The 18,242-nt window shown below is 34.9% G+C and overlaps 1 protein-coding gene across 4 annotated transcripts in view; it reads right to left on the reverse strand.

The window, feature by feature from the left end:
* The window catches only part of RAD18 (RAD18 E3 ubiquitin protein ligase), a 133,665-nt gene that overhangs the window by 22,337 nt on the left and 93,086 nt on the right, over positions 1-18,242 (reverse strand). The window lies entirely within an intron of this gene.

Genomic DNA, 18,242 nt, shown 5'->3' on the forward strand with positions numbered 1-18,242 from the left:
AGTTGTCCAAATGGCGATGGAAAGATGTCTGGTGGGCACAAGGAAACTGCAGGTACCTCCAATGATTACCGAGGCCCAAAATGATTTGGTGAAATGTATAATTAAACAAGGAGATAAAGGCCTATCATGAGGTTTGAGTAAGGAGCAGCACAGCTTAAGAGGGCTTCACTGGCACTCTCGAGATAGTCTTCTAGCAGGTTGAATTGGACATTTGTGGAGTTTATAAAGAACAAAGAAAGGACAGGGGTGAGTGGTTTGTGTTCTATACTAATGCAAGAATACTTACACTGACAGGAGCACCAATTCATTAAAGGATGTTGAGTGCATAAGGACTGGCTGAGGGAATTATGAATGTTTAGCCCTGAGAAGAGAAGACTGGGGAGGAGGGGGCCTGCACAGAGAGGAAGGGAGAAGCTAATGGCTATTTTCAAGTATCTGAGGGACTACCACATGAAAGAAGGAATAAATGTGTTCTGCTTGGCTCCAGAAGTCAGAACCTGAAGCAACAGCTGGAAGCTACAAAGTCACATTTGGTTTAATGAAAGGGGGGGGGAGAAAGGGGAGGGTGGGAAAGAGAGAAGAAGAAGGAGGAGGAGGAGGAGGAGGAGGAGGAGGAGGAGGGAAGAGAAACAAAAAAGGGAGGATAATCTACCTGGAGAAGCCCTGAGTTCCCTTTCAGCTTTTCTCTCTTTTTTGGGGGGGGGGAGGTTAGGCAATTGGGGTTAAGTGACTTGCCCAGGGTCACACAGCTAGTAAGTGTCAAGTGTTTGGTCTGAGGCCAGATTTGAACTCAGGTCCTCCTGACTTCAGGGCCAGTGCTCTATTCACTGCGCCACCTAGCTGCCCCCTCACCTCATCTTTTCAAGCAAAGACTGAGTGACTACTTGTTAGATAGTACAGGAGGTACTTTTCCAGGCCTTGGTTGGAATAAATGGCCTCTGAAAGGTCCTTTCCAAACCTAAACTCAGTGATTCTTATTCTATGAAATGTTGAAAAAGAAAAATATAGTGCACAACATAGGAAGCCCTGACGACTATTAATTATAGATTTAAACACTGAAAACCTATTGCTTGATATAGCTAGTAGTTGCTTAAGTGTAGGGCAGATGGAAAAGACCTCACAGATGAGCTAACTGAACCCTCTCTTTTTATAGAGAATGATTTGCCCAAGGTCACACACGTAGTAAGTGGCAGGACCAAGTTTTGGATCTGGGAGCTATAGCCTAAGATCAAGGTAAAAGAAGTATATTACCTTCCACCAGGAATCCTCCCTGCAACATCCTTAACAGGTGGTTTAACTAGCATCTGTTTACACATAAATCAGTTTACCTCAATTGGCTTCATTTTCCTTATCTCTAAAATGAAATTAAATGAGAAGATCAGACAAGATGACCCTGGAGCCAAAGGACATACTCAATCCCAATTCTGCCATGCACAGCCTGGAAGACTTTGGCTAAGACATTTAGTTAACCTCTTTGGCCCTCAGTTTTCTCCTCTATAATATGAAGGGGTTGGATGAGTCCTTTCTTCTGGGTCCTTTCCAACTCTAAATCTATATTCCTATGATCTCTTCCAGTTCTGTAATTCTATGATTCTAACTTTTAGTGACAGGGAACTAAGCTATCCTCAACCCTACTCACCTCCACCTAACCGAAGCTTTTCCTAATATGATCAGAATAGAGAAAGCAGGCAAGAAACAGAAGTGTGGATGGATTTGTCTCCAACATGAATCAATGACTGAAAATGAGTTTCCTAAGTAGGAAATGTAAGACGGAAGAGTGGAAAGAGTAGTAGACTAGAAGTCAGGAAGACCGAACAAGCAATTCAATGCAATTCAAGAAACATTTATGAAGCCTCCATAGTTTTCAAGATACTCTGCTAGGCATTGCGGTTAAAAAGACAAAGATGAAAAAAAAGGTGACTTCAAGGAACTTCATTCTACTGACTATGTGACTATGAACAAGTTACTTACTCCTTCCACATGAGAGTTTTCTCATCTATAAAACTGGAATGACAATATCTGCAGTATCTACTTCACAAGCTGTTGTGACGTTTAAATGAGATTATGCATCAAAAATGTTTTGCAAACCTTAAAGTACTATGTAAACATCAGTAATTATTATTAATAGTAACTGAATGCAAGGGAGGCTTTACATCTGGAATTGGCAGCTATTTATATTAAGTAATGCATGGACAGTCCTGGGTCTGCCAATATAACTAGCCCATCACAGATACATAAATAAACTTCACTAAAAGTCTGTTCCTATGAGTTAAAGCATTGACTTCTGTCAAACTAAAATAATCCTGAGGGGCAAACATAATAGGTCCCTAGCAGTTACTTACACTTGTGTGAATTCGTTTACATCCTTTTCAACATGGCAGCTACCCAGGGGGAAGTTTTGACAGAGAAGAGAAACAGAACAGAGTATTGGGTATTCTAATGGGAAGAGGCAGAGGGTAATAAGCATCAAGGTGGGAGAGCACCAAGGATAAACTTCCCCCTACTTCACAATTTTACTGAGGATCAGCTCTGGTTAGGTAGATACAGATAATACCTACTCCTTGACTACAATCTTGCAAAAATTAGAAATCCTTCCCAGGTGAGAATGTAGATTATAAATAATTATATAGAACAGTTCCCTTTCCACTCTTCCTAAGACACTTAGATGAAAATTTTATGTGGTACCTAAGATAAATTAAATACCAAATGCAAGTTGTGAAAGTGGAGTGGGGAGGTAACACTTTGTACTACTTGTCACGTTTACCTGTCCAACTCTGATCCAGTTACATCAGAGCCAAGTAGCAATGACAAGTTGGGAAAAGCTGGGGCCATATGCCCAGGACCCAGCATCTTCCCATTGTCAAAAGATGGAATATGGAAATTGAGAGAGCAGGTTTCTTTTCTTTCTTAATACAATGGGTACAAAGCATTTAACCCATTCCAGATAAGTAAGCAGAACAGTCAACTCTGTCAACTAACTCAGTATGTTGGATGATCAATTTACACTGGAGCTTTCAGAGTACCAGCTAAAGCCACTGGTTTGTTAAAGGAAAATATTTGCGGTACATTAAGGACACAAACCTCAAAGGTTTCTTAGTGATGTGATGCCACATCAATGAAAACAGATGGTAGAGGAGGAATTTTTAAAAATCCACAAAATCCTCTGAAATTTGCCTATTCTTTTAACCATAAATAACATCAATATCCATGTTGAGTCATCTAACAACCTAGCTCTAACAGTTCCTTAACTTAAACTCCAATGACTTTCATTCTCACTGCTTCAGCCATCCATCACAACAGCCAGTAATTAAGTATTAACTTTGACCTTTCTCTGTAGCATTTGATACCTTCAGCCACCCCTTCTTGAAACTTTCTACTCTTCCTTGATTATGTGGCATTGAATTATCCTGATTCTCTTCCCTCATAGATGTTTCTTCTGTATTCTTCACAGGTATTTTCTAAGTTCTAGAAGGTTGTGCCAGTGGAGAATAATCTCTGGTAGGTTCTCCAAAGCTGAAAAGGCTTACATAGGAGTCTGGTGCAGGACTGCATGCCTACAGACCCAGGCTGACTACTGGGTAAAGAATTTTTCTAAACAGGTGCCCATCTACTGGGGAATGGATAAAGAAATTATGGTATAATATGAATTATGATTGTGCCATAAGAAATCATGAAAGAGAAATCTGACACTTGTATGAATTGGTGCAGAGTGAAGTGAGCAGAGAACAAGTTATATAATAGCAAGTCAACAATAAGAATTTAGATGTTTGTTGACTTGACAAGAACACTGTTAAGATAAACTTTGAAACACTTAAGAACTCTGATCAATGGAATGACCAACCATGATTCTGGAGAAGCGATAATAAAGAATGTTATTAACCTCCAGAGAAAGAGGTGATGGACTCAAGATGTTGAATAAGACCTGTATTGCTGGACATGCTCAATATGGGAATTTTTTTTTTGGTTCGACTATATATATACATATATATATACACACACACACACACACACATATATATATATATACACACACACACACATATATATGTATATACACACACACACACACACACAGATTTATCTTACAAAGGTTTTGACTTTCTTTTTTTCAATTGGGGTAGAAGGGGAGTGGGAGAGAAAGAAAGTAAATGCTTGTAAGAATGTCTATTAAGGTGTTTTTTTTTTACATTTTCCCCTGCTAAAAATACACTTTTACTGTTTCCTTCACCTTTTTTATTCTGAACTTAACACCAAATAAAATGGGCATTTCCATATGCCTAGTAGAACAGAAGATTGTACATGAAATTGTAGGATTTCTACCCTATACAGCTTACTTTCCTTTCCAAGTATATAATAAATTCAACCTGTCTTTCAAAACTGCCCTGCTTGTCTGTGCTTTATTCTAGCCTTGCTTCTGTTTTCTTTGCATTTATTTTTAAGTACTATCCATTGTGTAAAAAATGCTGAAAATTGCTTCAGTGACTTGTCATCTTGATTCCTACTTCATCAATCAACTAAAACTATTCTTTCCAAAGTTACTAATAATCCAGTAACTGTCAAAACTAATGGCTTTTTTTCTCAATTCTCTTCATTCTTGACATGCCACTGTTGACCACCCTTTCCTCCTGGATATACCTCCCTCTCTGGGTTTTCATGACACTGCTCTCCTCCTGGTTTTCTTCCTTCCTGTCTGTTTCTCAGAATCCTTTACTAAATCACCATCATTGTCATGCCCCCTATTTGTGGGTGAATCCCAAGGCATATAGAAACACATCTAGCAGTGTTTCTTTTCTCTAACCAAGATCTTCCTGTCAAACTCAAGAGAAATGAGGTAAACTCAGAAATGTGGACAAAAGCAAGATCTTGCCCTACCTGTAAATCTTGGTCTCTGGATTCTGCTTCACTTTGCTAATGGCAGGAATTTGATTACTCCGCATGCCATTGCTACCTCTGAATTCAACTTTTCCTCTATCACCTGGGTGCAAAGCCATCAGGACGTGTTATTTATCTAGTGCTGCTGGTACACACGGTACTTTAGAGAAGGTAAAAAGCAAGCCCATGACACAAAAATAACTCTGCTTAAGGATTAGTTACAAAGGATTTTTTTAATGCAAAATTTACATTTGCCCTGATCTTTCTCTACCTTTATCAGCTATAGATTCAGAACTACACAGGACCTCAGTAACCTCTCAGTCTAACCCCCTTATTTTATAGATGAGAAAACTGAGAGAAGTCTAGTGGTCTTTCCACTTTACTGGGATTATTTTTTTTAATTCATTATTTATTTTTAATACTATTTTCTTTTTTTAAATTTTGAGTTTCAAATTCTCTCCCTCTCTCCCTCCCTTCCCCCATCTACTGAGAAAGCAAGCAAAATGGCATCAATTAATTATACATGTGAAATCATGCAAAATGTATTTCCATATTAGGCATAATGCAACAAAAAAAGCAAAAAGAAGAGAGGAAATTACATTTCAATTTGCACTCAAATTCATTAGTACTCTCTCTGGGTGTCGATAGCATTTTTTCATAATGACTCTTTTGGAATTGTCTTGGATCATTGTATTGATCAGAGTAGTCAAGTCTTTCACAATTGATTTTCATTACATTGTTGTTACTGTGCACAAGGATCTCCCAGTTATTCTCACTTCACTTTGAATCAGTTCATATACATCTTGCCATGTTTTTTTTCCCGAGACCACCTCTTCATCATTTCTTATAGCACAATAGTACTCCATCACAATCACATGCCACAACTTGTTCAGTCATTCCCCAACTGATTAGCATCCCTTCAATTTACAATTCTTTGCCACCACAAAAAGAGCAGCTACAAATATTTTTGTACATATGGGTTCTTTTCCTTTTTGTTTGATCTCTTTGTGGTACAGACCCAGCAGTGGTATTGCTGAGGCAAAAGGTATACACTTTTATAGTCCTCTGGGTATGATTCCAAATTGTTCTGCAGAATGGTTGGATCAGTTATTTATTTTTCCTCATCCCCTTCAAGATTCATCATTTCTGATAGGTGTGAGGTAGTAACTCAGAGTTGTTTTAATTTGAATTTCTCCAAGGAATAGTGATTTAGAGCATTTTCCATATGATATAAATAATTTTGATTTGTTGTGGAAACTGCCTGTTCATATCCTTTGACCATTTATTAACTGGAGAATGACTTACATTCTTATAAATTTGATTCAGTTCCCTATACATTTTGAAGAAATAAGGGCATTATCAGAGAAATTTGCTGAAAAGAATTTTGACATCACTTAATTGTCTGTGGTACCTTTTACCAAAATGTAGTTTCCCTGGTCATCTCTTTTAATTAGGTCTATTTTTGCTTTTGCTTTGTCTAAGATCATGATTGCTACCCTCGCCTTTTTTACTTCAGCTGAAGCATATTAGATTCTTCTCCAGCCCTTTATTTGATCTGTGTGTGTGTTTTTGTTTTGTGTGTCTCTTTTAAACAATATATTGTTGGACTCTAGTTTCTAATCCATTCTGCTATCCACTTCCCATTTCATGAATGAGCTCATCTCATTCACTTTCACTGTTATGATTATTACTGTATTTCCCTCCATCTTATTTCTTTTATTTTTCCTTCTCTCTCTTTTTCATCCTGTCCCTCCTCAAAAATCTGTTTTGTTTCTGACCACTGCCTGCATTCATTTTATCATCCTCTCCCCCAACTCCATCCCCATATCTCTTATCCCCTTTCCCTACTGGGTAAGATAGATTTCTATTCCCAAATGAGTATGTATAAATATTCTTCCCTCTTTGAACCAATTCTAATGAGAAGTTCAAGCACTGCCGGCCACAAACCCCATCTCCATTTTACCCTTCACTACAAAAGCTCTTCCTTGCATACTTCTTTTATTTGGGGAAATTTTTCTCATTCTACTTCTACCTTCTCCCAGTGCTACCAGAATTATGTTGGATGTGTTTGTATATGTTTACTAGTCATGTCCAAACATTCCCTTTTTAAGGACAGATGACATGGAACATTTTAGTGTGCAATGATCACTATACAACATTATGTGTTTCAAATAAATGCTGGCAACCATGTAATGTAAGGTATGCTGGATGTGTTCAAACAGGAGATGGAAAGATTAAACATCAACATCTTGGGTGTCAGTGAACTTAAAATGGATAGGAATGGATGAATTTAATTCAGATGATCATTACATATGCGACTGTGGGCAAGAATACCTTAGAAGAAATGGAATAGCCCTCATAGTCAATAAAAGGGTGAGAAAAGCAGTACTGAGGTATAATCTCAAAAATAACAGAATGATATCTGTTTGAATCCAAGGTAAACTGTTCAACATCACAGGAATACAAGTCTATTCGCCAACCATGGATGCCAAAGAGGCCAAAGTCGATCAGTTCTATGAGGACCTACAACATTTTCTAGAAATAACATAAAAAAGATGTCACATTCATCACAGGGAATTGGAATGCTAAAGTAGAAAATCAAACATTAATTGGAACAACAGGCAAATTTGCTCTTGGAGTAAAAGATGAAGCATAGCAGAGTCTAATAGACTTTTGTCAAGATAATTCACTGGTATTATGAACTGATCCAACCATTCTGGAGAGCAATTTCAAACTATGCCCAAAAGACTATAAAACTGTGCATACCTTTTGATCCAGCAATATCACTTCTAGGGCTATATACCAAAGAGATCATAAAAAAGGGAAAAGGACCCAAATGTACAAAAATATTTATAGCAGTTCTTTTTGTGGTGGCAAAGAATTGGAAATTGAAGGGATGCCTATCAATTTGGGAATGGCTGAACAAATTGTGCTATATGAATGCAACGGAATACTATTGTGCTATAAGAAACAATGAGCAGGCGGACTTCAGAAAAACCTGGAAAGACTTACATGAACTGATGATGAGCGAAGTGAGCAGAACCAGGAAACATTGTACACAGTAACAGCAACATTGTGCGATGATTAACTTTGCTAGATCTGGCTCTTCTCAGCAAAACAATAATCTAAGACAACTCCAAAAGACTCATGATGGAAAATGCTGTCCACATTCAGAGAAAGAACTATGGAATGTGAATGCAGATCAAAGCATTCTATTTTCACTTTTTTTGTTTTTTTTTTCTTTCTTTTTTTCCCTTTTGTTCTGATTCTTCTTTCACAACATGACTAATGTGGAAATATGTTTAATACAATTGTACATGTATAACCTATATCAGACTGTTTGCCATCTTGGGGAGGGAGAGAGGAAGGAAGAAGGGAGAAAAAAATTTGAACACAAAATTTTATAAAATTGAATGTTGAAAACCATCTTTACATGTGACTGGAAAAAATAAAATACTATTAAGTGGGGGTGGGGGGGAGAAAAAAAAAGATAACTTGCTAGTTTTAGCAAACAAGGGTCAATAGCTGATTAATTATATACTTCACAGCCAAAGGTAGAGAAGTTCCACACAGTCAGTTAAAACTAGACCTGGAACTAACTTTGGGTCAGATCATGAGCTTCTTATTAAAAAATTCAGACTTAAATTGAAGAAAGTAGGGAAAACTATCAGACCATATAGGTATGATCTAAATAGCATCCTTTCCGATATGAATGGCAGTGATGAATAGATTTAAAGAATTACTGATAGAGAGAGTGTCTGAAGGACTATGGACAGAGGTTCACAATATTGTATGGGAAGCAGCAAAAAAAAACATTACAAAGAAAAATAGCAAGAAAGCAAAATGGCTGTGTCTGATAAGGCTTTATAAATAGCTGAGGAAAGATGGACAACAAAAAGGAAAGGAGAAAGGCAAAATTCCAGGTAATGGCAAGGAGAGATAAGAAGGTTCTCTTAAATGAGCAATGCAAAGAAATAGGCCAGCTACGTGGTGCAGTAGATAGACTCTGGGTCTAGAGTCAGGAAGACTTCTCTTCCTGAGTTCAAATCTGGTATCAGATACTTACGAGATGTATAACCCTGGACAAGTCACTTAACCTTGTTTACTTCAGTTTGCTCATCTATAAAGTGAGCTTAAGAAGAAAATGGCAAACCACTCCAGTATATCATCAAAAACCACAATGATGTGGTTACTGACTGAGAGCCAGATTTCTTGCAGAATGAATTCAAGTAGGAAGCATTGCTAACAATAAGGCTAGTGGAGGTGATGGAATTTCCCTGAACTATATAAAATCCTAAAAGATGATGCTATTAAAGTGCTGCACTCAACATGCCAATAAATTTGAAAAACTAAACAATGGTCACTGAATTGGAAAAGATCACTTTAAGTCCCAATCCTAAAGAAAAGCAATGCCAAGGAACATTCAAATTACCAAACAACTGCACTCATTTCCATGCCAGCAAGATTACGCAAGCTAGGTTTCAGCAATATGTGAACCAAGAATTACCAGAAGTGCAAGCTAGTTTTTGAAGAGGCAGAGGAACTAGAGACCAAATTGCCAACATTTGTTGGATTATGGAGAAACAAGAGAGTTCGAAAAATAAAATCTATTTCTGCTTCACTGACTACACTAAAGTCTCTGACAGTGTAGATCACAACAAAATATTACACGTCCTCAAAGAGACAGGAGTACTAGATCATCTTACTTGTTTTCTTAGGAACCTGTAGTATATAGGTTAAGAAGCAACAGGTAGAACTGAACATGGAACAACTTCTTAGTTTAAGATTAGAAAAGGAGGATAATAAGGCTATATATTGTCACCTTATTTAACTTACATATAGAGTACATCATACAAAATGCCAGCCTGAATGAATCAAAAGCTAGAATTAAGGTTGCTGGGAGAAATATCAACACTCTTAGATATCACTCTGATAGCAGAAAGTAAAGAATTAAGAACCCTTCTTGGTTAGAGTGAAAGAAAAGAGTGTAAAAGTTGGCTTGAAGCTTAACATTAAAAAAAAAATAAAACTAAGATCATAGCAACTGGTCCCATCAGTTTCTGGCAAATAGAGGGAAAAGAAATGGAAGCAGTGTCCAACTGCAGATGATGACTGCAGCCATGAAATTAAAAGACACTTGCTTCTTGGAAGGAAAGCTACAATAAATCTGGACAGCATACTAAAAAAGAAGAGACATCACCTTGCCAACAAAGATCGACATAGTCAGCTATGGTTTTTCCAGTAGCAATGTATAGCTGTGAGAGTTGGACTATAAGGAAAGCTGAGCACTGCAGAATCAACACTTTGGAACTGTGGTGCTAGTGAAGACTTCTGAGAGTCCCTTGGATAACAAGGAGGTCAAATCAGTCAATACTTGAAATTAATTCAGGCTATTCACTGGAAGGTCAAATACTGATGCTGAAGCCTAAATATTTTGGCCACATAATGAGAAGACAGGACTCATTGGAAAATACCCTGACATTGGGAAAGCCTGAACACAAAAGGAGAAGTGAACAACAGAGGATGAGGTCAATAGAAAGTGTCATAGAAGCAACAAGCAGGAGCTTGTACAGACTTCAAGAGACAGTGGAGGACAGAAGGACCTGGTATGCTATGGTCCATGGGGTCACCAAGAGTCAGACATGATTGAATGACTGAACAAAAAAAGCAAATCATATAATCTTCCTTGGATCCTTCTTAAACCCCTAATAGGAATTTAACATTAGGACTGATCAATATTTCTCAGTCCTAGGTATTTATTTATGTTTTTTAAAGAAAGTTCTTTTGTAAAATAATAACAACAAATCAATGAAATAGGGGAACTGTACACATCCTAAAAGAAAAGAAATGCAAAAATAATAATTCACATAAAGTGAAAGTGAATTGGAAAAATTTGCCAACTAATCTACAAACTGATTCTTCAGTCAATTCTCCCTGCACTCCAGTCTTTCCCAGAATCACAGAACACTAAAAGTTTAGCGCTGAAAAGGACTTAACTAACTTATCTGAACTTATCTAACTTAGCCCTCTCATGTTATAGATAACTAATCTGTGTTTCCTCTTACATACTCTCAAATGATGACTATTATCAGACAAAAATGACTACTATCTTTCCTGCATCTCTCAATGCAGAGAAGAAAAAGTAAAGGGTTTTGCTTCTCAGGGCAGTGGGTTTAGAATCAGAAGATCCAAGGTCAGACACTTGCTACCTGTGCCACTTCTCTGGCTCTCACCTTCTGGCATTAGATTGTGGGGCTGAACTAGGTCATCTCTAATTTCCCATTCAGCTCTTGTATCTTATGAAACCAGGACTGAAAAAGTAGTGAAATGAGGGGACTTTGTGGCACAAGAAATGGAAAACAAGCCAGGCAATTTGAACAGAGTTCATCTGAGGAACAAAAGCTTAAGGGATTTAACAGGTGAAGCATTCAACATCAATCAGTAAGACATATTTCTTGTGGTCAGCTGGGGATTGGGCGAGGTGGGGGTGGGGGAGTTGTTGGACTATAAAGCTACTGAGGTCCTTTTCAACTCAGAAATACTGTGAATGTCTCTGGGCTTTAGTTTCCTCAATTATAAAATTAGGAGATTAGAATATATGACCTTTAAGGATCCTTCAAACTTTCTATATATGATCCTACGATCCCAGCTAAGAATATATTTCCCAGACATTACAAATTTAAGCCTTGACCAGGGAAAAAAGCAAAAGACAACAAAGAAGTACAATTCATTTTTCACAGCTGCTTCAAGTAGTTTCATCTTTTTAAAGACTGACTATTTGGAATACCTTTTTAAAGAGTATAAAGCATAGTCAATTTAAAAAAAAATAATTGAAACAATAATTTCAACAATGTTGCAGGATATAAAATAAATCAACATAAATTGTCAAGATTTCTGTATATTACCAAAAAAAACTTAGCAGGAAAAATAGAGGAAATTCTTTTAAAATAACTGCTGAATATATAAAATACTTGGGAGTTTGCCTATTATGGTACACAAAAGACCTAAATAAACACAAGTATAAAATAGGCTTTATGAAAATACAGACCAAAATAACTGTAAAAACATTAACTGTTCATGGTTAGGCTGAGTTAACATAATTAGAATGATAATACTACCTAAATTAATTTGCTTAATCAGTGTTATACCAAACTACGAAAACATTACTTTAAAAAACTAAAAAAATAATGAAATTCATCTGGAGCAATAAAAGGTCAAGAATCTCAAGGGAAATAATTTTTTAAAAGTGAGAAGGAAGGGGTACTAGCAATACCAGATCTCAAACAACACTACAAAGCAGTAGTAGAAAAAAAATGTTTCAGTACTTACTAAGAAATAAAGAGGTCAATCAGTATAATAGATTAGGTACATAATATATAGAAGCATACAAATACAGGAGCTTAGTGTAAAAACAAACCCCAAAACCCTAGTTCCTGGGATAAAAACTCACTATTTGACAAAAACTGCTAGGAAAACTGGAAAGAAGTCTGGAAGAAATTAAATTCAGATCAACACAGACACCATATACCAAGATAAGCACCAACTCAAGACATAAAGAATTATATCATGAACAAACTGGAGGAACAATGAAGAAATTACTATGGATAGGTAAAGAGTTCATGACTAAAGAAGGAAGAGCGTTATAGGATATGAAATGGACAAATTTTAGTACATAAAATTAAGATTTTGCACAAATAAAACCAAATGCACCTAAATTTATAAAGGAAGCAAATAACTGGGGGGAAAAAATCTTTGCAGGAAGTACCTATGATCAAGGTTTCATTTCTAAGTCATATAACTAATAACATCGTACCATAAGAAATGTAGAAACAGATAGTTTCGGAGAAAAATGAGAACACTGGTAAACTAACATAGGGTAAAATGAGAATCAGGAGGACAGTTTATATAGTAACAACAATATTGTAAATATAAACAACTTTGAAAGACTTAAGAACTCTGATTAGTGTAATGCTCAACTATGGTTCCAGAGGATCGATGATAAGCATGATACTAACTTCCTGACAGAGAGATAATGGAATCAACATACAGAATGAGACACATATTTCTGGATGAAGCCAATGTGGGAACTGCTTTGCTTAATATCTTAGCAAAGAAATTAGTATTTTTCTTATTATCTATAAAAAAAATCTGCTGTTATGTTACTTAAAGGAGTACTGAAGTCACATGTTAGGATAACATTTTAATGTAGCTGTCAGATAACTTGATATTATTTTTTGTGTCTTTCCTTAATTTCATTTGGTTAGTAAAGTCAGCAATAAATCAAGTGACCAGAAATGGAAAGATATCAGTAATGGCTTTATATTTTTATTTTACTATCTTGTTCTCCTTTGGTTTAATTAAACCAATGCAGCTATGGCTAGTGGGGTTTTTTTTTTCTCCCTCACTAAATTTTTTTAGAACAGACAAAAATTTCTAATATTTCTTTTAATGATCTAAATAAGAAAAAAATATGTTGTCTTTTGAAATGCTGCAAAAAAAAAAATTTTAGGTACTAATATGCAATTTTAAAAACTTAAATATATCAGACTGACCAATTAACAAAACCAAATTTCAAAAGAAAATGTATGTATTCTATTGAGTTTTGATTGCAATTTTAATTCATATAGATTTTAGGGACCAATAACTACAAAACACAAAGTATATGTTAAATATATGTCACGACATCATAAATTCGGGACTGAAAGTGACCTTGGAGGCTACTGAATCTAACCCTCCCTACAGATCAAAGAGAAGCTAATTACTCAATGAGACATCAAAAAATATTAAAACAAAATCAAGAGACTATAAAAAACATATGAAATTGTAATGTATCACAGAGCAAAAGTAACTGACTTATGAAAAAGGTCAAGGAGAGATAATTTAAGACTCAATGGAATTCCTAAAAGCCATGACCAAAAAAAGCACCTAGATATCATAAAAAATCTTAAAAGAAAATTACCCAGATCTCTTAGAATCAGAGGGCAAAAAAGAAATTCCATTGGTCACCCCCTGAAAGAAACCCTAAAATGAAAACTCCCAGGAACATTATAGGGAAAACCCAGAGCTTCCGAGTGAAAGAAAAAATACTGCAAGCAGCCAGAAAGAAAAAAATTCAAGTGCCAAGGAGCCACAGTCAGGATCACACAAGATTTAGAAGCAACAATTATAAATGGGTGGGGAGTTTGGAATATGATAGTTCAGAAGGCAAAATATCTAGGATTATAACCAAGAGTAATTTATCCAGTAAAACTGAGAATAATCCTACAGAGAGGAAAATAGATCTTTGATAAAATAGAGAACTTCCAAACATTCCTGATTTAAAAAAAAAAAAAGATACGAATAGAAAATTTAACATACAAACATAGGCATCAAAAAAAATACAAAAATGTAAACATGAGCAAGAAATCATAAGGGATTAAATAAGGTAAATTGTTTATGTTTTTATATGGGTGGGGAGATAATGTACGTAGGCCCCTCAGAACTCTATCATCATCAGGAGTTATAGAAAGACAGAGGGTCTAGGAGTGATTGTCAGGTTTTGATAATTTTAAAAGAATGGAAAAGGTAGAGAAGAGGGACACACTTGGAGAGCATACAAGTGATAGGAAAAATAGGGAAAATTATTTCAAATAAATGAGGTATGATAGTAGAACTTTATATAACAAGGAGGGATACAGGTGACACTTGAAACTCACTGTTATCTGAATTGGTCAAAGGAGGAAAGAATACACATACGCACACAGTTGGGGACAGAAATACATTTCACCTAATAGGAATAGCTCAAGGGAAAAGGAAGGAATCAGTGGGAAGTTAGGTTGAGGGAGGAATCAATCAGGAACAAAACAATTTCTTGAAGAGTGGGCAGGAAAAAAAAAGAAGAAACAATAAAAGAAAACAGGATGGAGGGAAAGACACAGCAATCATACTTGAAAATTTGAATTGGATGAACTCACCTACAAAATGGAAGATGATAGGTGAATAGATTAGAAAACAGAATGTAACAATATGTTGTTTTCAAGAAACACACGTGAAATAGAAAGATACACAGAGTTAAAATAAGGGGTTGGAGAAGAATAAATTATGCTTCAGCTAAAGTGAAAAAAAAAAAAAGGAAGGGGTAGTAATCATGATCTCAGAGAAAGCAACAGCAAAAATAGATCCAATTAAAAGAGATAAACATGAAAACTAAATTTTATCAATAGATACCATAGACAATGAATTAATATCAATACTCATCATATATGCACCAAAAGGTATAGCATCTAAATTCTTAAAGGAAAAGTTAAATGAGTTATAAGGAGAAACAGACAGTAAAACTACAATAATTGACCACTTTCAAACCTAAATAAATAGTACCAAAAAATAAACAAGAAACAAGTTAGGGAGCTGAGTAGAATTTTAGAAAATGCTATACCTCTAGGTGATACTGAATGGGAATAGGAAAGAGCATGCTTATTTCTCGTACGTGCATGGTACTTTCATAAAAATCAACCATGTATAAAAACCTTATAAACAAATGCAGAAAATCAGAAATATTAAAAGCCTCTCCTACTGACCATAATACAATAAAATTACATTCAATAAAGGATTTTTGAAGCAAAGATTAAAAGTAAATTAGAAAGTAAATAACTTAATCCTAAAGAATGGATAGGTCAAAGAACAAATCATAGAAACAATAAATAATTTCATTAAAGAGAATAACAATGAAACAACATACCAAAATTTTTGGGAAATATTCAAAGCAGTACTTAGGGAAAATGGATCTCTAAGTGCTTTCATCAAAGAGAGAGAGAGAGAGAGAGAGAGAGAGAGAGATTGCAGATCAATGAATTGAGTACAAAAATATTTTTTTAAAAAGCCCTAGAAAACGAACAAATTTAAAACTTCCAATTAAACATCAAAAATAGAAATTCTAAACATCAAAGAAAATGTTGACAAAACCGAAATTTTAAAAATTGAATTAAGTAAAACTAGGAGCTGTTTTTTTTTTTGGGGGGGGGAGAACAATACAATACACTGGCAATAACTAACTTAATTTTTACAAAAAGAAAGAAGAAACACCAAATTACTATCAAAAATGAAAAAGGTGAATTTATAAGCAATGAAAAGAAATGAAGGAAAGTATTAGGAGATATTTTGCCCAACTATATGCCAATAACACTGACAGTCTTAACGAAATGGATGTATATCTACAAAAATATAAATTGCCCAGATTAACAGAAAGAGTCCTTAGATAACCTATCATAGAAAAAGAAATTGAACAATCCATAAATGAAGTCCAAAAGAAAAAGAAATTCAGGACCACAAATTTTGACAAGTGTATTCTATTTAACATTTAAAGAACAATTAATTCCAATACTACATAAACTGTTTGAAAAAAAAAATAGGGATAGGAAGGTTTCTACCAAATTCCTTCTATGATATAAACATGACTTTGACACCAGGGAGAATCAAAATAAAGAAAATATATTGTAGATCTATATACTTTATGAATACTAATGTGAAAAGTTTAAATAAGATATGAGTAAGGAAATCACAGAAAAATATCACAAAGATTATACACTATGCTAGCAGGATTTATACCAGGAATGCAGGGCTAATTCAAAATTAGGAAAACTAGACATAACTGATCATTTTAATAGCAAAAACAACAAAATTATATTATGTTAATATACGCAGAAAAAGTTTTTGAGAAGCTAAAACATACATTCCTATTAAAAAACACTAGAAAGCATGAGAATAAGTGGAGCTTATTAGTATTATGATAAGTATTATTTATCTAAAATCAAGAGCCAGGATTATCTGCATTGAGGATAAGTCAGAAGCCTTTCCAATATGATCAAAGATAAAGGAAGGATGTCCATCATCACCATTACTTTTCAATACAGTGCTAGAAATGATAGCTAACGTGATAAGAAAAAAATTAAAATGAAATTGCTTTCTAATGGACCAATTTGTCATTCTACCAAAAATGAATTATAAATATGCTTATTTTCCCACAGCACCCTCAACATTTGTCATTTTCCTTTTTTTTTTTCAGTCAACTTTACTGACTTGTTGTGTAAGGTAGAAACTCAGAATTCTTTCAACTTGCATTTCTTGAATTATTAGTGATTTGGAGCATTTTTTTCATATAGCTATTAATAGCTTGTATTTCTTCCTTTGAAAATTGCTTACACATATCCTTTGATGATCTATCAAGTGGAGAGTGGCTCTTACTTTTATAAATTTGAATTATTTCCTTACACATCCTGGAAATTGAATATACATAAGAGAAACTCCTTGAAAATATTTTCCCTAGTTACTACCCTTATAAATTTAGTTGCATTGGTTTTGTTTGTGCAAAATCTTAATTTTATGCGTTCAAAATTGTCTGTTTAATCTTCTGTGATCCTCTCAATCTCTTCTTTGGTCATGAACTTTTTTACCTATCCATAGATCTGAAAGGTAATTTCTTCCTTGCTCCTCTAATTTGTTTATGATAAGACCTCAATTTGGGACTTATCTTGTCTTAGGAGGTAAAGAGTTGGACTGTACCTAATTTCTGCCAAACTACTTTCCAGTTTTCCCAGCAGTTTTTGTCAAATACTGAGTTTTTACCCCAGCAACTGGGGTCTTTGCCTTTTTGCCTCTTATTACTTGCTTTTGTTGGTAATATACAGAAATATTGACAATTTATGTGGGTTTTATATCCTACAACTTTATTGAGATTATTGTTTTAATTATTTTTTAATTGATTCTTGGGTTCTCTACAAAAACCATCATATCATCTACAAAAAGCAATAATTTTGTTCCCTCTTTGCCTTTGCTTATTCCTTGAATTTCTTTTTCTTGTCCTATGAGTATTGTTAGCATTTCTAGCATTATATTAAATAGCACTGATAACAAACATTGCTGCTTTAGCCCTGATTTTATTGGTAAGATTTCTAATCTTACCAAGATTAGCCAGTGTAACACTGGCTCTTGAGCAATGCTTTCAACAATCTCAAATTGCATGCTAATGATAGTCTCTCTTTAACACTAAAATCCTTAATTTAAAAATTTTATAAATTTTGTTTCAATGCAACAAATAAAAACTTCAAAATACTCACAATGAAGTCCACACAGTGTAACATTTCCAAAAATATCTATATAAAGTAGTAAAAAGAATGATTGAGGCTGATAGCACATTTGTATTTTTGTAGTTTTCCATTTGTTAAAAGGATGGGCATATACTTCATAAATGAGTACCAACATTATATGACATTGCTGATTTGAGTTTTGTTTCTATCTTTTGACTTTTGTTCACCCTGAATAGCTCCATGGAAGTCTTCTCATATGTTTTTCAATTTTTAATGTCATTCCTTAAGGCATGGCAACATTCCATTGCA

This window comes from Vombatus ursinus, unplaced genomic scaffold (assembly GCF_900497805.2).
Source record: "Vombatus ursinus unplaced genomic scaffold, bare-nosed wombat genome assembly UNPS02014773.1, whole genome shotgun sequence".
Taxonomy (NCBI): domain Eukaryota; kingdom Metazoa; phylum Chordata; class Mammalia; order Diprotodontia; family Vombatidae; genus Vombatus; species Vombatus ursinus.